At 35.7% G+C, this 25,961-nt stretch overlaps 1 long non-coding RNA gene across 1 annotated transcript in view; it reads left to right on the top strand.

Annotated features, from left to right (window-relative positions):
- The window catches only part of LOC106018470 (uncharacterized), a 319,103-nt gene that overhangs the window by 136,847 nt on the left and 156,295 nt on the right, over nt 1-25,961 (top strand). Inside the window, exon 4 of the long non-coding RNA XR_011803780.1 lies at nt 8,186-8,287. This is a non-coding gene — a long non-coding RNA (uncharacterized lncRNA). The remainder of the gene's footprint in view (nt 1-8,185; nt 8,288-25,961) is intronic.

Genomic DNA, 25,961 nt, shown 5'->3' with positions numbered 1-25,961 from the left:
GAGTTAATGGCACATTGGTGCTCTTGAGGGAGCCAAATTCCAACAGGACAAGGAGATGGCACCTAGAAACCAGCCCAGCTTGGAGAGATTAGGCTGGAAACATAAGAAAAGAGAGAGAGAAAATGAGGAGGAAATTTCTTACAGACATTAGAGATATTGAGAAAGCTGTTTGGATATAATTGAAGTAGGATTCCAGAAAACATCAAATGTAATACTAATTTATGAAAGTATGATTTTCTGTGAATGATATCAAAGCAACATTTTTTTTCTGTGGTACTGTCTATGGTTCTGCAAACCAGAGGAATTTGTATTTCTGCTGCTTGCTTTTTTTTTTTTTTTTTAATCTAGATGTAACCCACATTTTAGTAAGTGCTTGTAGTTTTAGCTACTATCTGACCAGTAACAGGAAGGATTTTTGAAGTTTCCTCACAACATTCCAAATCAAGAGATACCTTCACATAACATGAATAGAAGAATTAATGTGTCAGAGTGGGTGATGGCACTCAGATTTCACAGACTAAATTGCAGCCCTATTTTATTATAGACCTGAAAATGCCTAAATTCAAAATGATATGCAAAGAAACTTGAGTTTTGCATAAATTACAAAGGTGTAAAATGTGTTAGCATTCTTACTTTTCTTTTATTATATATTATCTTGAGGTTTTTAGGAGTTGGCACATTTGACTATTGTCATTCATACCATGGTTACCCTACTGTTTGCTTTGATTATTCTCACACTTACACGGATATGTGGCAGAACATGACTCTTAAACTGTTTCCCAAGTTACCATCTGCCAGCTGACACTATAACTGTGTGCATTCTCATAGCCCAGCACAGTTGCAAACTGAAATACATTACCAGTCTCAGTGAAAAAGTCAGTAGAAAAATAAATTTAAAATTACGCTATTGTTTCCTACCTATTTTTTAGGTTTTATTAAGTCCTTGTTACTTATGTGTGAAGGTATACATATGAGTAGGTATGATGACCAAGTTGCTGATTAGCAACTGTAAAGATTGGTATGAAGTGATTGTTTGGCTGTCTCCATACACTGAATTTGGGATGTTGCTGCCTAAATTATTGCTTGATGTATTCATGTCAAACTTCCAAGGCCTAATTTTCATATTTCAATATGACAATAAGTAGTCTGACATACCTGCGTAGTATTAAGAATGTAAATCATCAGACTGGACAAGCTTTCCAACAGTATTAAGCATTTTTTTAATATCTGCTTTTACTTCACTGCTCATGTTTCACTTTCATTATGATGTGAATTCGTTGTTGATAATATGCCTTAAATAGCAGATAAGTTCTTAGATGCCACAAGGAGACAATCACCCTCCCACAGCACAATATAGGGCTGGTTGGGTCCATAATAAGATCTCCATGCTTGATTTGATTTGAGCAGAAGATGTTGTTTTTTTTTTGCCTGCTGAAGAGCTCACTGTGTAAAAGGAAGTTTAAAAGTACCTGACATCTTTGTAATCCACAGTCAAGCCCCCAGTACCAGTTTGGACACACAAGTGCAAAACACAGAGCAAGGAAATTTGCCAGGGCTGGAAAATGTTCAAAGGTACAACTGTGTGCCTTTGGATTTCAAGTGTTCAGTGTATATATTTCTTCATACATAACATTGTATTGGAGGACTAAGTTAATCACACACAGAATAATCACACAATTTCTAGGTTGGGAGAGACTTCAAGATCATCGAGTCCAACCTCTCTCTAACCTAACACAAACAGTCCCCACTAAACCATATCCCTAAGCTCTACATCTAAACGTCTTTTAAAGACTTCCAGGGATGGTGACTCCACCACTTCCCTGGGCAGCCTGTTCCAATGCCTAACAACCCTTTTGGTTGTTAGTTTGTTAGTTGTCCCTCAAGTCCCTTTCAGTTGTTAGGTTGTTAGTTGAACAACTATTGAAATTATGTCCACATTATTATTTTTCCTTTGGTCAAAACTCATCCATTTACCTTTAAGACTTGAAAGTAAATTTGTCCAGAGAGAAAATTACTATGACTAAAGTAGTTTAGGTATTCTCTGCATGCACTGAGAAGCTTTTATCTTACATGGGCATATTTTCAGCATTAGAAAAGTCTTTTCTATGCTTGCATGGTTGGAACATAATTACCACCAGAGTCACGGTGCTAACACAGAAGATGTTGGGCCTTATTATAACAGCTGGTGGCTAAAATACTGGAGCGGGCACTCACCAGTTTCACTGAAGTTTGATGAGAGATAACAAAGTAGTAATTATAATGAGGGGCTCTGGTAAATTAAACTCTGACCACCAGGTTGAAACTCAGGTCACAACTGGTCAGTATGAAATAATTTAATTTTTAGTAAATACAAGGCCAAAATGGAAATAGTATGGCAGAGCCCCATCTCCCAGATTGTTGGATCACCATATAGTGAGTAACCACCTAGATATAATGGATATCTCGCATGCTTTTTATATGTTTAATGTAGAGAGGGCAGGTTCTTCAGAAACAGTTCAGTTTGGAAAACTATCTGACCTACCTAATACATAGTGCTCATTTTGTGGGAAATTTTGGGAGAACAGCCTTTGGGCTTTACAGGACCGTCACCTTTTAGTGCTTTACAGTCCAACATCCTTCAAAAGTATTAGAAAAAAATATATATATTGAATGCCCAAATTGGGAGATTGGAATTTCGAGTTAGAATTTAGTCCATGCAAGTATGTGCAAAGTTTTTGGTGTGTCAACATGATTTAATTACAGGAATCTGTTAGTAACAGTGAACTTATCTGTTCACTCTCCCTTTATTTAGAGGCTCTCCTTTTATTTGGGGAGTCTTGGTTTTGCTGTATTTTCCTTCAAGAAAGCTATTAAAGGATTCACTAATAGGACTGCCAATAAGTCTTGTGCCTTGTGCCTTTTTTTTTTTTTTTTTTTTTTTTTTAATTTTACTTTGGGCTTTCTACTTCATATTATTTAGTCTGGTTTTGGTACTAGTTTCTAATTTTTCTCCTTCACTCACTTCCTATTAAAACATTGCTCTAGGTATTGTCAGACAATAATTCATTCATACATAGCTCTGTTGTGTACTGCATATTACCTTGTGCAATTATTCAATTAAAGCATAATTATAGGATGCCAACCTACTAAAACAGCTGAGCAAGAATTGCACTTGAAAATATAAAACATTTGTATTCAGCTGCAGAAAATAAAGGACTCATTGACTGAAAAAAAAAGAACTGGCTTTTGGGTATGATGCTTATCTGCATCAGTACCATAAATGCATTTTACTTTGAAAAACTCCCCAGAGGGTTCATGAGGCTTGTTTGTTTGCTTTTTACTATAAATCCGGTTGGGCTCAAGGCTTCCCATTAAGACACTGCTATGAATACAGCCTTCTAGTGGAATTATTGAAAAAGCTTTTCAAGTAATATTACAAATAAAATTATAATTGAATTATTAGTTATTTAAGCTAACCCAGATATTGGTGGAGATTAAACTAATACATTTTACTTTTTCTTCCCTCTTATTGTTTTCTGTATCATTTTGTGTTTGTGTATACATTTTGTAAACATTTTTTGATGCATCTGGAAATGTTAGGCTCCATGAACCAGTGGAACCAGCAACCCAGAGATGAATAAGAGTTTCTTTTTTTTTTTTTCTTCTTAAATTATGTAGCAGAGGCTTTTGGCTGGGGGGCGTGAAACTCTTCATTGCAGGGTGGTGGAGTTCAAGCCTGGGGCTTAAAAATTTTGAATAGGATATGAGCTAAAGCTTAGTTTTGATATTCAGATACTAACTGGTTCAGAATGTACCCCATAAAAATAAAACTGACATCTGAGATAAGTCTGTATGTGTTTAATAAGTAGAGTTTATTTTCTTTTGGGAAGACAAATTTACAGAATGTTCCTAGTATTTAGCTGAAAATACTTGCCCCAAATAAATCTGTTATTCGTGTTTTGGAACTGCAGAAGTAAAATAAACCAGAATGAAAAGAAATTGTTGGATTTATTCCAAGAAATTTACAAATGTTTGGGGGAAAAAAAAATGCAACAAGAATTAAGCAAGGATTATGAGAATGTAATGAATGCAGCTAGTTGGATAATTTAATAAATTTCTAGTCTAACAAAAGACTGGAATGTTCTCTTTTCATCACTTTTATTAACGTGACTGATCTTTATTCATTCATATAATGCTGCCTCTTTTTCTGTTACTGAAATAACTTGTGTGGTGCAATAACTATTGCATTGATAGGATATGTTAGCCTGTGAGCAAGAACTGAAAACCTAAGACAAAACCACAGGAGATGAGTACTAAAACTAGCATGAAGCTAACGTAGTTTTCTATTTGAACCCTTGGTTCATCTCCTGAAATTGTGCGGAAGAACAAAGCGAGATCAAATCCATCTGTTTTTGCAACAAAACATTGATGCTATGCAGATGCAGTCCTGTTGTCCACTGAAGCATCTCTTTGTGCACAGACATTGGGCCAGATGTGACATTTAGAGGGGGAGATGGGCACATCTTAACAGCAGTAACTTTGGCAATGGACAGCAAGTTTAATGCAAACTTAAAACACAAATTGATCAGTGAGGACACTTATGCCAAGCTCTTGAGAGAATAATTATTTTAATAGGGATATTTATCAACACTTATCTTATTTATCAAAGTGCATGTACAAAACAAGGTATTTAAAATTGAAGTGAAATAGATGAACAGAACCATTTATGTCTGTAATTTAGTGTTTTCATTTTTATTTTTTAATGAAAATAGGCCTGTCCTGGAAGTATTTCTAGCACTGAACTTCTCAGAGAACCTTAGGCTGTCATGTGTCTGCTTCTCAAGTCTCTGAGGTCAGTGCTTTAGCTCTGGCATTTGGGACATGTCAAGTGCAGAGTCCCAGGGTTCCTCAGAGCACCATGCAAGCATACAGGCAGGGCTGTGAACTGAGAAGGGGCATCTCCTATTTGTCTCCTGTTCAAGTAAGATAGGCTAATAGCTGTGGCTTTCATGTGTCCCAAGAGCAGGGAGGTGAACTGCTTTTGAACAGCTCTCTGGTACCTCTCCTCCAGCCAGGGACTGGTACAGTCAGCCAGTGCAAATAGCTTATAAACAGCACAGTTTCACAGTAACTGAGCTCATGTTCTACATCAGTGTAACAGGCACTAATATTTTCCAGAGGATCTGTTGTTTTGAAATAATTTTGTATGTATTTGAGCCCCCTATTTCTCAGAAGGCTGTAGAGATTAATTGTCAGTAATTTACTCTGGAGACAGAGATGAGAAGCTGATTTTGAATGTTAAAAAAGGGTTTACAGTTTGCACAGGTTTATTTCAGGAAGGATGATTTATGATAGATGCAAGATTATATTTCTATGATCCCATGTTTCAGTCTCAGATGATGTAGCTGCCGAATATGTTTCAGTCTGTGTAAACTATAACATGGCTGCAGATGCTGCACCAGTACTGTTCTGACAGGTTTTGGGGACTCTTCAGAAGAAAACAGTATTGCAAGTGGAGAACAGTGTTACTCTTCAGTTATAAATAATACTTGGAGTATGTTGTCACAACATTTCCACAAATTGTTCTAATATTTTTTCAACTATTCTTTGCTTCCACCAAAACATGTTAGAAGCTGAATGTACAGAAATGAGGAAAAATTAATTCAACAGGACTTTTTAATGTCACCAAATTATTATTATTTTGTTGTTGTTGTTCTTCTTCTTCTTAAGTACTTTGCCTATGTATCTCAGTGTCAGTCCAAGTCAGTGAGCAGAGAAGGCAGGGAAATGTCACTTTATTTCCTTAAAGTGTGAGTTTTTCAGGAATACTTTAAATCCTGGCCAATCTAGAGACCCAGTATGTAGAAATAAATCTGGTTCTTTAGGAACCAGATTTACCAGGTCATGTGTAACAGCTAACCAGCAAATAACCAAGAACCTGTCTGTTTTCACTGTGATTTCTTAGCAGCTGGCAGTGCAGAAATAAATAAACTAGTTTCAGCCTTTGGAAAGAGAAGTTTGGGGGTTCCTTGCTTTCTCAGTGCTAGCCTGCCAGGTGGCCGTGTTTCCTTTCTCTGGCAGCTGTAGCAGCCCAGTTCTTAGAGAGACACATATGACTAGGTTGGTAGAATTAACCTGTCGCTAAGATGTAATTAACATGATCAATGAACAGCCTAAAAACCTTGGTATTCATTTGCTCCTTCCCTGATGGGATCTTAAAAGAAGTGAAAAAAACATTGGACCCTTCCAGTAGCACAAGCAGCTTTGGGGAGTGGGGGTTGCTTGGCCGCTGACAAAGTTGTAGATCACTGAAATTCTGGGGTTTGATGGAAGTGCTGTCTGTCAGTCTCAAAAATCTAATGATTGTTTGCATCTCTGAAAGGTATTGAAGTATAAAAGTGATTTGAAAAGGGATGGTAAAGAGACACCTGATGATGACAGACGGAAAGGTGACATTAAAAAAGATTGAAGGCAAAAATAGGAAAATCACTGATATGTGGTAAAGCTTACACACGCTTTTTTTTTTTTTAATAAGTTACTGTGCAAGTCATGTATTACCAACAATAACTGCAATGCTGCTTTTGCAGCAAATAAAATTACATACAGAAGGTTGGAGCAAATAAAATAAATGTGATTACTGCTTGAAGTCCTCTTCAGAGGCATTTTATTTGGCAATAGTTTAAGCATAATCTAAAGTGGTTTTCTAGTGGGTAATGTAATATTTCTGACCTAAGAGTAAGCAATATAACCAGTCATCCAAAAATAGTCTTAACAGAGGTATTAGATTATTGAAGGAATGTTCTGGGAGGCTTTCCTCCTTAAAGTGCAGTTGAATGTAATGTTTTATGATATCTTTCATTTAGACTGTCCAAACTGTCCTCTGGAGCTGACAAGACTAAAACAAAACAAACAATGGGGGGGGAGGGGAGGACACATGACAGGAAATTAAAAAAAAAAGACAGGAAAAAAAAAAAAGGCCCTGATTTTAGATGGCAGAAGGAAACAAATGGAGGGAACTGCCACACTGGCATAGCTTAAAAATAACTGGAGAAATTGAATAATGTGATGAGTTACATGGCACTGACTGAAGTCCATGGGCAGATGTTAAGGACTTATCTAGAGATTTGAGGGACTTCAAGGGATTCTGTTTCTTTTTAGGACTTCTGCCTCCACTTCTGTTTATGCTGATTTAAGAGAAATTAAAATAAATAAATAAATAAACGAAGAAAAAGATACTTCCATGATGCTGTTCCTGGAGATTGGCTAAAATAGAGTGCTAGAAGTAGAGTAAGAACTGGCTAAGGGGTCATTTCAGTAAACAATTAAGGAGAATGAAATAAAGGTTAAATTTACAAAGCTACGTAAGAGGTATCTTGCATCCAAAACACGGCTCCAATTTTATATCTTAGCAGAGATAGTCTTAGAAGGCTGAAGGAATTTTAGCAGAGCCATCAAAATTGAAATAAGCAACAAAAACTTTTTTGTTGTTTCAATATTTCACTTTTCTTTTATGCTCTGGAGGTTTGAGCACTGTGACAAAGCCTAAGTGCATAAACTGTCTAGAAAAATCACTTCATGCGTGTTCTCAACTATGGCCACAAGTTGGGTGGGATTTAACTGTAGCTTTAAGGATGTAACTAACCCTAGCAAGAGACTGATATACTTTTCTTCATTGTTTTAATCCGTTGTTTTTCTTTCCTAGCTATTGCTTATTTACAGTGAGTGATATCCAGTAATTCTAGGGACACCACTTATTTCGCCAGAGATATATCTTTTAGAAATACAGTATCAGTGTCTCTGCCAGAGCCATGAAAGCTGCTCTGTCATGTGTTTGAATTAGTATGTTAACAGGACAAGAGCCAGGGAAATATATCTTGACAGCTTTAACACTGTGTGCTGAGAAATAACATGATAAGGAAAATTAATGGTAGTTGCACATCAGCTAGTATAAATGTGACTGGTAATTTTTATTTGTATATGCTCTCTGGTTTTGAGCCATGGAAATTATGCAGAGGGTAAAGAAAAGTGACAACCTGAACAGCTGCCTATTGAAACTCTGTGCTTGAAATTATGAAATTTGTAGATTGGTTTCATCCTGTGATTTTTCTGTTCATCATTGTGACATCTGCTAAAAGCTCTCATGGTAGATATTTCTAACGCATTTTTCAAAGAGCTTTAATGATTCATTGTTTGGTCTTGTTTCCAGGGCTTTTGTTTTTTTCCTTGTGTGTGGTGATTTCATGGACTCATTACCAAAGTCCTGGGGCCAAAGTGATCCCTTGTGAATCTTCTCCAAAGTTAGCTGAGGGTAAGATTATTGATGCTAGCTAATTGTTAACATTAGGAGAAACTTTTTGCTGGTGTCATATTGCGTTGAGTTCAAATAGAACTACTGGACATCAATGTGCTTGAAATACTTATTTTGGAATCTCATTTAGGTACCTTCCTATCTATCTTGCACTTGAAGACTGCATTCATAAAGGTTTCATAGAAGATTATTTTATACATGCTTTGAATTTTCTGTTGTCTCTTCATTTGTTATTCAATATCATAATTCAATACCTTTTAAACTCCAGCAGAATTTTTTGCTTGTCAACCATACCATGCTGTTGACTAGCACTTTTTACATGAATCCTACCTTTTTGCCTAATTTGCCTGGAAAACAAACAAACAAAAATGACAAACACAAAAGAGGGATGGACTTTAATAATGGATCAGGAGTGGGGGTTTTTTTGTTTTGTTTTGTGTTGTTTTTCCTTCCTAGCTTATTGTCTTTCTGGTCTGCATGCTAATTTGTTGGTTTACAGTCAAATGTATGCAAATCTGGTTATTTAAAAGTGGGAACTTGCAGAAGAATCTTAACTGATTTGAGGATGGAAGAACAAGTTGGCTGTAACCACAACTGATCTTCACGCACTCCAAGTATGTTAGGATTTAAGTAAAGACAAGATATGCTGGTGGGGTGAGAAATGACTTGTAATAATTAAACTAAAATTAGAAGAAATTCACTTGTTCAGAAATCACATTTTTCTGACTTGCAGCTTCTGGAGTCTTAAATTAAGATGTTCCCCTGTTGTTAGGAATCTGAATTTGTTTTCTTGGCTTTAACACTTACTATAGAGATTTAGGACTATGATTTATATGTCTCTTGATGTACAGCATTGATGACATTCCAGTATTGCCACCATACAAATAGTTGTGTAGTAACACATTAAAAATGTGCTTATCTTATTGGAGAGGGAAACCCCACAAATTTATTAGTAACTAGCTTCTTGAGAGCTTAATTCATGTCCTTTTTTTTTTTTCTCCTGAACAGTTGAATATCTAGCTCTTTGTTGCTTATCCATTGCTCCCAGCACTGTTTCATTGTGCAATAAATTCTGTTCTTTTCTCGCTAGTCCAGTCTGTGACGATTACTCTCCACAAGTTTGAATGTTTATTCGTATTACTTTCCTGTCAGTAGAAAACTAATGTTTATCTAATGCTTCAGCTCTTCATGTTTATCTGCCATAGACTTTATAAGAAGCTGAAATACTGTATGCTAGTATTACCAATAGAGATTTACCTCCATACGGTTCATTGATGACTTGATTGTGTGTGAGAGCAGGGTTTTCTGCTGCCTTCATTTTGTGAAGTCACATATCACAATCATTGCAAAGCCTTGGAACATCAGAAAGAACATGGGATTTGTATGTTTAAACTTACATCACTTTTTAAATAAAGGTAATTTAACTGAAACCAGTCTTCTTAACTGGTGTCTGGTTCTGAGCAATTGAATATCACTTGGAGCATAAAAATAAATAAAGAAAGATTGCCATTCTCTGGTATTCTAGGCCAATTTTTGCAGGATTGAGGACTTTTTTCTTCTTTTTTTTTTTCTTTGATATCTCTTGATTTCAAAGAGAAAATTCTTTCAGACAGTTCTTTGCATATCTTTCTAAATGCTAATTAGCTTATTTCACATGTTTCCTTGTAATATTGTTTCCTACTTGCATCACACTAGTTCCCCAATCTCCCGTAGTCTGCTTGAATTTAAGATCAGGTCCTGCCGAGCTTTTTATTCCTTATCTTCTATTCAAGTCAGGGGCACAACTGTGCATCCCTTATCCTGTCTGAAGGACAACCATTTGGCATTGAAGATAATTTGTGTCTAGAACAGGTATTATTATGTGTTTTATAAGAAGGCAAGATTCAGATTCAACCGAAAAGGGAAGATTACAAGAAAGGGAATTCAAAAGTTAATGTCAGGTCCTCAACAGGTGGAACACTAGAATTCCATGTAATTGATAGGAGAAGGAAACTGTCAGAGTACCCAAAGACCAATGTTTTTGAAATGCATTAACCATTGGAGTTTTGATCCAAGTGTTTTGTTGTATGTTAATCAAACTCCATGTCTTCCTGGTACAATATAGTAAAGCTTAAATGACTAAAAATGTACCCTTTTTCTTCTGAAGGTGACTATATGGATAACAAAACAGTTGCAATAGTATAAAAATCCATTTGAATTTAGCTAGTGCAAATGGATATATCATGACTATTGCAGTGCTTGTAACTTAACCTTACATCCGATTTGCTGAATTTAATTTTTGATGGATCTGAGACAAATTGTCCTCAACTCTTCTGTCCAATCAGAAGGAAAATGTAAGAATAAGATGGAAAAAATGGGCAGCCCATGCCTACGTAGATCTAAAGGGAGACAACATTCTTTGATGTACATCTAGCAAAAAGGATATAGATGCTGACAGACCAACAGTTGGCTGGTTGGAATTACCTTAAAACTATCCTTTCAAGGGGAGGTGCAAACTAGGACAGCTCTGTCATTTACCCTTGTGCTTTATTCTTGGGGCTCTATAAAGTCAGATTTTACTGGACTCATTTGGCAAACAGGAGTTGAGAATTTCTGCCATGGTACAAGATGTTTTTGCAGGGAGAAAGAATGTGGTGTTTCTTTTTTTTCTTTCTCAGGCCACCCTAACACCAGTTTTTGAGAAGGACTGGGCAGTTCTGTCACTAGGAAGGCAATAGTTCTCTTCAGTTTTTGTCTTTTTTTTTTTTCCCGTCCCTCGGAGTGATGATGAGTTTAACTACTTTGTAGCAGAACTGAAAGATTCATGGCCACTAGGAGCTGGTGTCACTCTTTCTGCTCCAATGAAAGTTTAAACAGCAGTTAAATTATGCTATTAATAGATGTGCTTCCTCCATACAAATATTTGAATTAAGTTCAGCAGCAAGTATTATGGCTCACCAGCCAGTAAAAGCTGTTCTCATATGTAAAGAAATATTGAACCAGGGCAGATGGAGTAATCTTAATGGATTTTCATGGCATTTGGTTTGTGCTTTTTTTCCATAGTTGCATATTAAAATCTGGGGCAGTTACTTCTCCCTCTCCTTACTCCTATTTATTCACCAAGGGTTTTTCAGTGCTTAAATGGGACTACTACTTGTTAGAATTACTGTCTTTGTTAGTAGCTTGTATTATTTATTTCTATTCATCAGAAATGAATTTTTACTAATTGGGTAATATACTTTCAACTCTGTTAAACTTACTAGCAGGTATATGATATATATTTTATTGTTATATATTTCTGAAGCCTGAAGAACAGGAGTTTATTGTTACCATTGTGAAGCTGTTCTTGCTTTTGTGTTACTTAATATAATTTATGTACATATCATGAAGTAATAATCTTGTTACATAAGTGGGGGCACGAGGAATAAAAGTTTTAACCTGCAGAGTGTGGGTACAGCTTCAGAAATTGAGAAATTCAGAAATTTCTCACCCCTCTGGAAAGGGGTGCCTGTTGTTTTTGTCAAGTTAGCTAAACTTACTTAGCTTTGAATGAAATTCACCTTTTTCTGTTTTCATTGCTCTTCCAAGTTCCTTGAGTGGTTGCGCTGAGCACTGAATATATAGACCGAAGGTTATTAAAAGAGAGATTATCAGCAGAGTGTATTTTTTGCTGTGTAGTGCAATGCAAAGTCCATGGCTGTTTGAAATTTGGCGTTTACATTCTCTAATAAATACTTCTAAAATAGTTAATTTAGACTCTGAGATTAATTGGGTTTAAATAAGAAAGAAGTCCTTCAGCACAGGTAAAGAAGAATAACATAATTTATTGATCATATTTCTGCAACAGGTTCTGAAATGGCATATATCTGAAAGCAAAAAACTTGTGAAAATACCTCACTGGCAGTTATGTCATTCCTGGAGGCATTCTTTTATAGAGAGATGAGTAACTATCATATCATTTATCTATGCATTAGCATACCTATGCTAATTATGGGGTGGTATTTCACATCATGATACAGTTTGGAACAAGTCCTCTTTGAGTTCTTATTCTCAACCCAGGATTCCTCTGGAGCTGTCATCTCAAATGTTTGATATGGTCCACTCATTTCTTTGGGAAGTAAGTTCTGGAGGCACAAATAGGATATTGTCTTGGAGTCCCTTATTAGACAGTGGTAGCAAGGAAGAGATGCTTATTTTAAGGAAGTGATTATTTCCAGAAAAGTAATTACAATTATTTTTGGTAAGGTGATGGAAAGAGCTACTTAGGGTTAGTCATTTACAACGAGCAAGTAAAATGAATAGTGTTTTAGTTGCATAGTTTTTTGTACGTATGTTAATGCAATTGTTAACATAGCATCTGTGTGCCTGATAAGAGGTGATAAATCTGTCACTTTTGGAAGGCAGTTGCCTCTTTGTTGCTGTGGTTTTCATGTTTGTTTTCCTTTATGCTATTCTTTTACAAATGTATTTTTATATAGGTGAAAGTAAAACTTATTCTCACCCGTAGTAACTTGCTTAATGATGATGCCATACTATTGTTTTTATTTGTCACCGTAAGGACAGAGTAAAGTTGCTCCAGGTAAAAGTGGAATTTCAATTAACCTTTCCAACAAAAATCACTATTTTTTCTTGGTGATGTTTTCCAGTAAGAAAAATGCTTTTGTTGGAGGGTAGTACTCTATAAAAATTCAGAGTTCTTGGAATATAGTGGAAGCATAAAAGCCAGCAAACTAAATGCTAATAAGCAAGTAACATTCTGAGGAGTCTTCTTGAGCAGCATTAGATGCTAACCTTAGGAAAATTACTTTTCTTTTTTTTAGCACCTAGCTACAAATTAACGTGGAAGTATCAAAAGTGGAAAAAAAAAATCCTTTCACAGCATGTTTTAGAATCCCAGTGACAAGAAATCATCTACTTATTTTTAAGTACCCTTGCTTGATTTTTCCCAAATTAATAACTTTGATTTTCATTTTGTTTTCACTTTTGTCCTCTATAAAAAGGATTTATTCTCTTTTAAAACAAATAAAATGTATCTGGTCAAGAACAATCAGGCATTTCTTTTTTTATTTTATTTTATTTTATTTTATTTTATTTTATTTTATTTTATTTTATTTTTTAATGAATGAAGACACATAAGGTAGTACTGACTGCTATTTACTCAGAATGAATGTGGCCCTTGCTCTCTGCAGTGATCCAAAATGAAGATTCTGGCTAATATTGGCAATATTATTTCACAGATTTTAATATTCCAGTAGTAACTATGCCCTGTTTTACCTTCTAGTATCTTTTTCTCAACCCACAAATTTGATGTTATACCAGCGCACCCTAAGTGGGATGGTAGGTATGCTCATCAAACTCTCAGCCTCCCAAATGTCTGTGTAAGAAAACATGCTATTGTCAGTAGAAGAACTGTCCACATTGATCATCATGATGTCTCTTCCATCAGAGTTTCTCAAATGCCAGGACAAACAAAGTACTTTCTATTTCCTCTATGTAAATGTCATTTTTACGGCATTTCTATTTATTCATAGGTATTCACTGTCCAGACCTTAAGAAAAACCTATTAGATCATTACTTCCAGGGAGCAACTTTATACACAGAGCAATATACTGTACTTTTCTATTTAGTTTTATTCATTTTTAACAAGCAAAATGCATCTCTGAAGACTTAATTCCTTTAACGTTATGTTCTTTTATTTATATTTTAAAATACAGTGAAATTGCAATGCTGTGTTTTAACTTCAATACACCTTGTTATAAGAATTGAACCCATCATTGTGGCTTCTAGGAAAATCAGATTTCGGAAGAAATGTAGGTTCAAAAGGAACAAAGCTCTTCATGTTTAAAATCTATTATCCCAGATAATGATTGGAAGTGACATGAGAGAGAAGCAAGTAGAAAAGCATATTGATTTGTGTGTTAACACTGATAAAGCTGGAAAATTCTTTCAACATACAATCCTTTGTTGCAAATTGATCAAAACAAACCTTCTTAACCTGCTTATATAATTAACCCACATATTTATCACAAGCACAATGTATTAATATGGAATTCCTAAGGCTTTAACAAAAGCACCAAACCAAGAGTATTTGCCAGGTGAGGGTTGGGGGGCAGAGGGAATACGTCATCATCACACTTTGGGATACTGTGTAAAGCACTATATAAGCAACTACATAGGTATTTTATGCAGATATAGGAAACCAAAGTCTGATCACTTCATGAAGTTTGATGCCTAGGGAATGATAGCAAAAAGCAAATTTAATGTTTGAACTTGCTATGATACTTGATGCGTGGATAAACAGAATCCAGAGCTGAATCTAGGGATGAATAACTATGAGAGTTTCATGAGCTTAGAATTTTCTTCCCTTACATCTGTGCATGGAAATTACTCTGGGCTATTATATTTTACCTCCTCAGGTTCATGCTTAACTGAGAGGATTAAAATGTCAGGTGTGTGTAAAGTTGTGCTGACCCTGTAGCTGCAGTTAAATCCCTTCTCAGCTTTGTTTTCTGGCTCATTCACTCCAATAGAATATCAAATTTATGAGGAGAAATGTGTAGATGAAAACTTATGTAGCAGGAGCTTAAGAGGAAAATTGCAGAACTGAGATTTAACTTTTCTCCATGGTTGAGAACTCTACTGAAAGCAAGTCAAGATATTCTGATAGTTTGATAATCTTTATTCTGAACAAATTAACACCTGCTGATATAACAGCCTTATCAGCACTGCTAGGTAACACTTGGATCCTCTTGGTTTGACCTGGAGAGGGTAAGTGGAATAGGTGAGGTATGAGGGAGGCACACGAAGAGAAAGGCAAAGGGATGGTCACCTGCTTGGTATGCTGGTGGCTGTGGAGGAGGTTTCCCCAGTTTAGGTTCCCATGCTACCTGTGTTAAAAGGCTGTCCTAGGGCCTGTAAATAAACAAGACCTGTTCTGTTTTCCAAATACAATGAGCTGCTGCTACAAATGGCAAGTTTTCCTGAGTATTAAGTTTATCTGTCAAGTTACTCTAAAGCACATTGCACTTTGAAGAGAGTATTAGGGTGGGAAAGGAAAGAAAGATGCATTGCATTGACCTCTTTCTCTGCCTGGGCAGAGAAAACTACAATGTAGTCTCTCCTAAAGGCAGAAAACATCTCAGTGCTTAGCAGTGAGATGATGCCTTTTCATTAAAATTGTTACATATATCCTTATACAAGTATGCTTCAAGTGGCTTTGCAGTGCCTCTTTCTTCAGGGCACAGTGATCTTTGCCAATTTCATCAATCATTTTAGAGACAATTTTATTGGACTGCCTTTTTAGTAAATTGACTACAGGCATCTATCAAAATCACTGGCTTGTATATTCAGATCCATATAGTTCATACCACACGAGCTCTTCCATTCAATAATTTTTTGATTTAAATGTTTTTGTCTGATATTGGAGCCTTCATAAGAATAATGTGGCTTGGAAAGGGCTAGACTACTATTGTACTTGTACATGTATTATTTAGTAAAAATGTTCTTGATGTCTTTTAGAAGACAGCAAACATACAGAGCTTGCATTCATCAAGCAAGCCTGTCAAGAGGGATTGGACTGCAGCTCTTCACCGTCTTGTCTGAGAGCTGCTTGACCTACGGATGCCTGTCTTTTCTTAGTCTGGTCATACCAGATATCATATTGCTGCTGTGCAAGCTGAATAGTACTGACTCCATCAACCCAACCAAAGCGATTAGTAGTCATTGATAGCAACTAACTTCGGATGTTTTAAACTAGGGTGTTTTTTTCTGTAGTTCTGTGGGTAAATACATATCTGTATGCTGTATTCAGATTCAGGAGGTCCTCAAACTGCACGGGGTCAGACTGGATTCTAAACATTTTCATGCTGTGGATTTTTAAATTGCGAGAATTGTACTTCAGGCTCATCTTTGCATTGCAATAGATCATTTCTAAACAGATAGCACTTATGCTTAATAGGCAAAAGGAGCTTTTGTTGGTGGAGGTTTGTTAAAGACTTAAAAGTTTATTTGGAGATCTTTTGTTGTTGTTGTTTGGTTTTGTTTGTTTGTTTGTTTTCTGCTCTATTGGTATGTTGACACCTTTTGGGAAGGAAACTTTCATTCCTAAATAATGACTGGTAAGCTAATGAGAGCAGGATATAGAGTAATTCTGATTCTTCAATTCTGTTCTCACAAGATGGTTATCCCACTTAGGTATTTGTATTGAATCTCTTTAACGTGCACCACAATTTACTTTATGGAACTGTGACCTTGTGTGAGTGCTGCTGATCTATTAAAACAACAGAGTTGAAAATGCTTTCTGGCTCCACATTTCTAGGAATTTCATCTATTTATTGAAATGGGTTGCTCTCATAATGTATTGTTTGATTTATTGTCATTAAAAAACAAGGTAAGAGAAAACATTTTCTTTGTAATGTGTTTTGATTGGGGTAGCCATGCAATGAAAGTTTATGATAATAATAAAACAAATGCTAGTGAGTTGTTTTGCAGAAAGGCCATTAAGATAAAATGAAAAATTAATTGTACTGTGAGTTCTGGATTGGTGTTCAGATGAATCTCAAATCCAACACAGAAGGTGGTGTGTGTATATTAGAAAAACTTATGCCATGCTCATCCATACTTATGCTCTCATCCATACCAGTATGAGATGATCAACAATAAATGAACCGTGCGATAATGTGTTTAAAATACAGTACCATGTTAAATATTATCATGAGTTATTAAAAACTGGGATTAAAGCACTTTAAACATGATAGAAAATTGATGCATTTTAATTCAACAGCCAAATTTATGATGCTATACCTGGAGAATGATCACACTGTTGTTCTGTAGTATTTGCTTGTTGTGCTGTAGTGGAACAAATTGCTAGGACTGTAGCAAAGCTACACTAGAATAAATGGTGAAAGATTACACTAGATTAAGATGAGAAAAAGGTTTTCCATGTGGAAATATGAATTCAACATGAACCACTGACACTTTTAGTATGGAAAAACTTTAAAGCACATGAGGAGTTGGCTGAGAATTATTTAATGCATGCACACAGTTTTCTAGTTTTTTTTTTTGTTTGTTTGTTTGTTTTTGTTTTTGTTTTTGTCAGCACTGCCTGATGAGTAGAGTCTCCATTCACCTCGTTTCTCGATCTTCCACTGATCTGCTGAGTGACCTTGGTTTAAAGTCATTTTATCTTTCCACATCTATTCTGCCTTCCCTCATCTTGGCCTCTGTCCACTAGACTCTCTCAATGCACAATACAGTTGTTTCATGTGTTGTTTTCCATTTTTTTTGGATAACACATAACACATGGGGACTCCAATATATGTAGAATATGAGGCTTAGTATGATAAGACTTTTCTTAAAACTGTTTTTTTTTTCACTAGAGTTGAAGGATGGAACTAATTGTTAGTGAAAACCTGTTCCCAGTCCAGGAGTTTCAGAAAGCTATGGATGAGGAGGAAAATGCCTGCATTACAATATCTTTCCATAACACTGGAACTACAGGGAGGAAGTTTCAGAAAATCCTATAGATGATAAAATATATGGAAATCACTGGTGTTAATATCTAGTCCTTTCTTCTCATAAAAATAACTCATCATTATCCGAGCAGCATTGAGCCACAGAGCCTCAGAAAGAGGGAATTCATAGAAATGTTTGGTTCTGGCATGAGTTGTTATTGAGAGATACCATCTTAGCAGAGTCAATAACACTGAAGGTTCAGCAGAGACATCTGTGGCAGCTCATCCCATGAATATCCTGGCATATTAGCAAAGCACCAGCTGAAATACTGCGGTGGCAGATAAGCAAGCAGTTTGTATGCTGCTACTAATGTGTAATTGCTAAGCACACAGTAAAGATTTCACTGTAGCTTTTCTGTAACCCCAGACTGGAATTGCAAAACTGGTAAAGAGCAAAAGGAAAGAGACAAATGAATTGACCTACTGGGGGATCCGAAGTTACTTTTGGTAAATAGCTCAAGCAGCATATCTGGATTGGATATGTACAAAATGCCAACATCCAAGATGAAAGAGGACAAACATTTTAACAGTGATCATTTGTTTGCTTCATTTTGGTTATGAATTGTTTTTTAAAAAATCCCCTTATATTTGAGGTACTTTTTTTTTTTCCCCCTCCTAACAAACAAATTGTACAATGGAGACATAAAAGCTAAAAGCCTTTCTGAAGCCTGGATGGGAAGTTAATGTCTTACTAAATAATGAATATCAATATGCCATGAAGTTCCCAATGTGCTTTGTGAGCCCAGTTCATCACATCACATATCTCTAGCAAAATTAAAAGAGTAAAGGTCAGTTAAGAGTTTATACTTGTTCTTATATATAAACAAATACTAGATGGGTCTTCTATGTCAATGAACTGAAATGAATTAAAAACTCAAGAAGAACTTGATCTATTTGATACTGTACTTTGGTATCCTGTTGCTAACAGGCATTGTTAAGCTATCCAGCCAACAGTAAACTCTTAAAAAAAAATTTTCAAATTCAGAATATGCCCAGTTACAGCTTAAGATTTTTGTTTTTAAAAAGATAATAATTGTCTGTACTCTACACTCTGCATTTAGATTAAGAGTTTGGGAAAAGAACTTGCCAAATAAAAGAATCATTGTGTGCGTGTTCATTGTTTTGGTTCTAAAACATTCCTCCAAAATAGCTGTTTCTACATAAAGTGGAGACAAGTTAATGGGGATGAGTTCTGATACCAGGAGTTTGAGCTAACTGGTGGCTCTTTTCCTCTGCGTGGTTACCTAAAAATGAATTTTCTTGCACTATTCCACCTGATCACAGCTGAGAATGCTTCATACATTAGATGAGTTTACTCCCTGCTTCCTACCCTCATCACTCCCCAGCTTTTCCTTTCTCTCTTTTTCCACCCAAGAATCCCTCAACAGCTCTCAGCATGTTTCTCTCAAGGCCACATCTGCTCCTCATATTGTGTCAAACCATCTTTCTCTGTCAAGAGCCTGAGTTCCTTCCAGCCCAAGATCTCTCTTGGCACCAGCCCCTTCCAAAGAGCAAATGCCTTGCCAAAGTCTTTCTGCAGGGCAAGTTTCAGTTCCTGAATGCTTTGCAGTGATGTTGCGATTAAGTGCACCACCTTAAATAGAGACAAGCCAAATTTACTTCATATAATGCCTTAACATAGTGTATCTTGACAAAACTTGGTAATCCATACTGAAAGAAGAGACATCAGTTAACTCTTGTTGATGCAAGTTTTATTATTTATGCATTAGCCAACCTACAGCAACACAGTGGGTCTTTGTAACAGGTTAGAGTGGCATCCAGGGATCCAAAGCGTTAGAGAAGACGACACACTTTGTTTATTGTCTTCAAAGGTTCTTCCAGATTGTAAAAATTGACAAAGCTTGATCAGGATGGCACTTGTAACTTTCTACAGCTTTGATAAATAAAGATTATGAAGTGTAATCCATCCTGTGCTTATCAGTCATAGAATGGTTTGGGTTGGAAGGGTCTTTTTTTGACTTAATGCCTTTAATCATGCTTCTACTTTTCTTGATGCTTCTCTGAAATCAGACTAGAAAAGACAGGAAGAATAAACCAAAACCAAAACAAAAACAACAACAACAACAAAGAAACAGCTTGAAAGGAGTGGGCAAACTTGCTTCTGCTGACTTTTCAGGTTTATAATAAAAAGCATTCAAGCCCCAGCTTGCTATGTTCAAAAGCTGACTGATAATTATTTTCAGAAGAACTTGAAACTACTTGTCAGTACACATACGTGACACGTATACTCTCTCAGATATTTTAAGGCCATGACTAGTATTCAATTTAAAGCTGTAAAGAAAAATCATCGACAATGGTGTCTCCATGAGCAGAGGATACAATAGCCTGCAGAGCTTGCAGCAGCATGGTCATATTAGCAAGATCTCAGCACAGGTGTAAATGGCACTTGTGTTACCTTGCTGCTGGAGAGCGTTTCTCAGTGGCTACTGAATCCCATGCAGCTCTACACAGCCTGCTGCTGCTTCATGAATTAAGTGCACAAAATCTGAGCTGAGGCTGCATATGCCATGCTAGAGCTGTAGGCATACACCCGGAAGAATAGAGGTGCTATCGGTGTACACAGTCCTCCTTAGGAACATAAAGATGCTATGTAAAAATAAACAGAATCAAAGCTGTATCAAGTACAGCAGGCTCTGGGAAAGTAGTATTCCTGTGTGCATGCCTAGTTTCTATACACAGTTTCTATAGCTGTGGTATATCCAGTTTCACAGCTGTCACATCTTCACTCTCACTTCTTTCTTTCTTACGCAGCATCCCCTTTAGGCTTTTCTGAAATATTTAACAAGTACCAGTTTTAAAACAATGAGTAAATGTTGAAAAAGCACAAACACTGCAATTTAGGGGAAAAAACAAACAAACAAACAAACAAAAAACATTGTAAACTCCAGGATAATTTTTATGGGGAAATCAAGCTTTCCTGAGAAGTCTGTGTGCCTAAGAACTATTTAATTTTTTCCGGTACGTGGTAGGGTATTTTCTGTTTTCTCTGGGGTAAGGTTGCAAGTACACTTTTTTTTTTTTTTATTGTTATTTTCCCTTTCTCTTAAAATTTTGAATCCTTCACTGTGGAGGAAAAAAAAAAAAAAAAAAAGAAAAGTATGTCTTTTGATGAAAACTTGCCTGCCTTGCATACAAGCATACAAGAGATCCAAGTAGGTGACAGCTGGGAGAATATCAATGGCAGTACAATGTGCTATTGTATTGTCAAAGCTAAAGTGGGGTGGAGGGAGTGCCTGTGCTGACAGCCTGTTTACAAGTGGAACATTTCATCTTTTTGAAGCTTGTCCTTTCTACTGAGAGGCTTTTTTCCACCATTTTTCTGCTCAACAGATTAATTCCATAGCAAAGAGCAGTATGAAATTGTAACCAATTTTTTTTTTTTTTTAAAAAGTTTTCATTTTGAACAAGGGCTTAAATGCCCAAGTAAAACATGGAAACTTAGTAAATGAGAGATGAGTTTCTCTGTTTCTCTGAAGTACCAAATGTCAATACATTAGAGTAAGATATATATATATATATATATTTAACTTTACCTTTGAATTTGAACCACTGTTGTTCAATAAAGTATGTTTTTGGTAAAGTAGATTAAAAATGCACCAGTGAAGCAGTAGAACAAAACAGTTCTTTGTGGTTGTTCATGTACCGATATGAAGATGAAATTAATATTTTATCTATGCATTCCTATTTTGGTAATGTGCTTTGATGACAGTAAATTGTTATTGTTGAAATTTTAACTTGTTGTTGAAATTTTAACTTTTTCAGGGTTTTATTTCTTTATTTTTATATTTATTTTTCTGAGTGCCTGTGTAACAAGAGCAGGGAATACAGCCTCTTGTTAGGTGGGCTGTTTTATTCTGAGAATCACCAGGATCAGATAAAATAAATCAAATACAAATACACTGTTTTCTATATAATTGTATTAAATCATCTGAAATGCGTTGTTTAGCTGCTTTGTAAGTCTGAGTCATTTGATTCCTTCTGCGTTGTACATAAAACTGTCAAATGCAATAGGGAAAAAAAAACAAAAAAAACACCATAGAACTTTCAATCTGACTGGTAGGTGATCATGGCCTTAAAGATGCTCGGTCACAGAACCCTTTAATTAGATAGTTTCTCAAGCTATCATCTTATACAGTTAACTTTAAAGTAATTTGTTTTTTAAGGTATCCAACTTGAAACTTTAATGCAATGACCTGACCGTGCAATGGCACCTGTTAGTAATGGAATGGAGATGCAGTTTTCTTATCTGCATCACTACTGTCTATACAAACGTCACTGTTAGGATCTCCACTCTATACAGGAAAGGCAAGGGCTTTATCATGCTTCATTCAAGTTAAAAATAGCATGGAAATCAAACTGATATGTTTTGATCTAGCAAGAGTGCAGTTGAGCCCTTACACTTTTCTTCACATGGGTGAAGGGCTCTATGCCTTTCACTAGAGGAGTTCTTAAATGCTTTTTTTTATTGATGTTTAAAATCTCTGGGAGAAAAGGAGGCACAAACAATTGGTCCCATGAACACAGCAGTAAGGAATTTGAGACTGACCTAAGGTCTTTGCCTATCTTAGTTTACTACCTTCTCACTTTTCTTTTTGAAGCCTCAAATATTCCCTAGCTAACTACTTCCTCAGATGAAATATTAAGACTTCTGGAGCAATGGAACAACACTATGGAACTAGGAAAACAAATCAAATTAAATCCTTCTACTTAATCTTCAGTCAGTCCATCAGTAAATATATTCTCTTTATTAAGCCTCATTATCTTCTTTGACAATATAGTTGTTTTTTTATATAGCTGTTCACTAAAGAAGAAGCTTCACTGGCTGGGTCATCATTCCTTTATGAACATAGAAATTCCATGATGAATCTGTATATGTGACTCCCTGAATTCGCTATACTATCATTTAAGCTGCAGCTGCAGTCTGGTCAAAGAACTCAGCCATAGAAAGAAACTGGAAAGAATCCTTTCTACAATTTATTTCCTTATACTAAACTGCTATGTAGTGGTTAAGAGATTGAATACCAAAACTTTTAATACATGACATTACCTACCTGAAGTATTTTGAATCTAGCTTAACCAAGTAGAAAGATATCTGTTCTTTGATAGAAGAGCTCTCTGGGAGAAGTCATAAGTATTTTTCACATGAAAGTTTCTACTTTCAGAAAATCATGTTATAAATTACATTATCTTTGACAAAGGATGAAGAAAAACTTATTTTGGAAAATCAAAGACCTCTAATTGTATCTTTAATTCCTAATTATTTAAAAGCTTTAGTTAATTCAACTTATTGAGTCTTTTATTGAAAGACAGAACAGAATTATGTGCAATTTTTTTCTTAAGCTTATTACTAATTATAGGTTTTCTACACATGTGACAACATAATGAAAAAGCTAAAGCACACTATGCCACATTATGAAGATGGTATTATGGCCGTTCCATGTCTACAACTGTCCAAACTCTTGGTGCAGTCAGTATTTATTGCACCACATCTATGTATCTTGTGCTGATGTGCTTTTGGGTACCATTAATCTATAGGAATGAGAAGGAAAAAGCTATGCTTACTTTTTCTATAGGGTCTTGGTAAAAAGGCATTCACTGAAAGCTGACCATTGTGGCTCTCATCCTGAAGATTGATTGCAGGCCTCAGGTGCTGCAAATCAAGTGACTTCTAGGTACAGGGTGTCTGCAGTAGTGGTGTTCTTAACACACTCAGCAACTTAGAAAATTGTCTAAGAAAAAACTATATCAAAAATACAGACCTACAAGTGATCTTAGCTGAAATGAAAGCAGGTAATGTCTTCCATTTAATTTATGTTGGGCCTTCAATTAAAGCAATGCTACAAACAGTATATGTGACCTTGGTTGATATAGCAGCAAGAACTAACTGTGAGAGAGGGAGGAATAAAGCCAAGGACAATCTAAACTGCTTTTCGCTAGACAGAGCTGACAGCAACAGAAAAAATAAATAAATAAATAAATCCCTCCTGGAGAAAATCGATGATCTTGAAAATCATCACAGAAGATCTAATCTTGAGCCTTCCTGGTATAGCTTCAATTTGGAGACTGCTGATGCACTGGAATTTCTGGGCAGAACTCTACTTTGCAAACTGATTATTCACCCTATACCTATGAATGCCATGGAAGAAACCATAAAACTTCATATTTTATAACCTTGATTTCTTAAACAAAAGCATGAAAAATTGCATGTTTGTACTTTCCCTGTAGTTACACTAATTTCGTTTTGAAGCTGTCCTGCACCACCCTACTCTGCAAAAATTTGGCTGAGTTAATTTGAAGATGGGTGAAAACCTGCTAAAAAAAACACCAAACTTCAGTTACATAGAAAGTCAGATAACATCCTTTGTTTGCACAGTGTTTTTAACAGACTGGATATGAGGAAGAAAATAGTAGTCTATGTTTTGCATGGTTAAGGATGAATAAAACTATTAGTTTTTCCTTTTTAGAAGCCAGTATAACCTGTAAAGGAATAGAATAAGTAACCTAAAAAATAGACTTTTGAAGAATGTAAATAGTTTAATAATTCATCAGTTAATGAGGGTTAGTTTCAGTTCATTTTATTTTTACTCAAAGATTTTTCAGTAACTTAAACCAAGAAGCTCTATTTTCAATAGTCATATGATGTAAGAATTTGTTTCCTTTTTTCTTTTCTTGATACAGATTTCCTTACAATAGCTTCAGTCATCTGACCATAAAAGACCTAGATGTATCCACCCTGACAGGCATCTTTGCACTGTGGAGATAGAGGAATAATTGTCAGTTGTTTGATACTACCTTTTCACTAATGAAATATTTGTAGAATTTTTCAAGATGTCATTAGTAATTGTCAGTATGGGGACTGTTGTCTCCTCAAAATCTCAGGACCATTCATAGATGTAATGGCAGCATAGGCAGCCCTTTTAGCCCGTTTTTCTTGTGCCAAGATTGGGACTGAATTAGCTGGAAAGCCATATGGAGTTTTATTTTTTTAAACAATGTAAATAATTGTTGTAAGGAAATCTCAAACTGTGAAAAATTCCCACTGAAGTTAATCAAAAGATCTTACAGAAGTAAGAAGTGGAGGATTTGTCTCAGGAGTAATTTACAGTTTCAATCTGTCTACACGAGATGACCTTGTAGTTTCCTAGAGGTTCTTTATAATCAAAATATTCTGCTGCATTTAAAAAAATACAGAAATTGAGCAGGTTGTAGGAAAATATTCAGGTTATACCAGAAATTGGTTTATAAGACAAGACAAAAATATTTGTTTCTTTATAAAATTAGAGACTGAGCAGGCTGGAAATTCAACATATATCCAAAGCCAATTTGTCTGTAAATAGTCCCAATGACCTAAAGAGTCATCATCTCAGGACACCAAGTATTCTCAATTAAGTGGGAGGCTTTTTGACAAAGTGAGCTTTCTTTGGCTTTAATCAAGGAGAAAAGTTATCTATGTAATACGTTTGAAATCCATACTCACATCACTTAGTGATGTGATGAGAATGTAGTTGAACATACTTTTCACTTATCAAATGTTGGTGCAGATGATGTTCAGTTTTAGAAAAGAATTTCTGAGTGTTGGTGATAGCATTACTTAGGGCCAAGTTGAAAGGTCCACTGAGAGGGGATCACTTGTGGTCTCAAAATGTCTTTTGATGTTTGGTGATCATCTGAGTCATTAAAAGACCAGCTATTTGAGACAATTAAACTAACTATTTAAAGATAGTTCTGACTGATTGGAACTTACTGACTGTCAGAATTTAGTAATACTGAGATGTGAGCATGTTCTATGTGGAAATATTTCTTATATGATCTTGCACACTAAAGGGTATCAGATTAAAACATAAAAATAAGACACCTTTATGGATGTGGTTGTTGTATGCAAACAAAACATGGCCCAAAGGGCTTTTTACAGACTTGTCACAAAATTTTTCCAAGTATGAATTTGGAAACTTCTGTAGTTCTGTGAATTAGAAACAACGATAAGAAATGGTATGGTGAGGAAGAGCATCAGAAGGGAAAAGTATAAAGCAGTGTAGTCCTATCCTAATGTGCATAAACCTCTGTATGAAGGCATGACATGCCACCTCTACAAACTTATCCATGAGACATCTTTGATATTGGGTACTAGTCCTAAATTTTCTTGCCACCAAATTCAAACTTTG

This window comes from Anas platyrhynchos, chromosome 1 (assembly GCF_047663525.1).
Source record: "Anas platyrhynchos isolate ZD024472 breed Pekin duck chromosome 1, IASCAAS_PekinDuck_T2T, whole genome shotgun sequence".
NCBI classification, from domain to species: Eukaryota; Metazoa; Chordata; class Aves; order Anseriformes; family Anatidae; genus Anas; species Anas platyrhynchos.
This window is presented reverse-complemented; position numbering and strand designations above follow the sequence as displayed.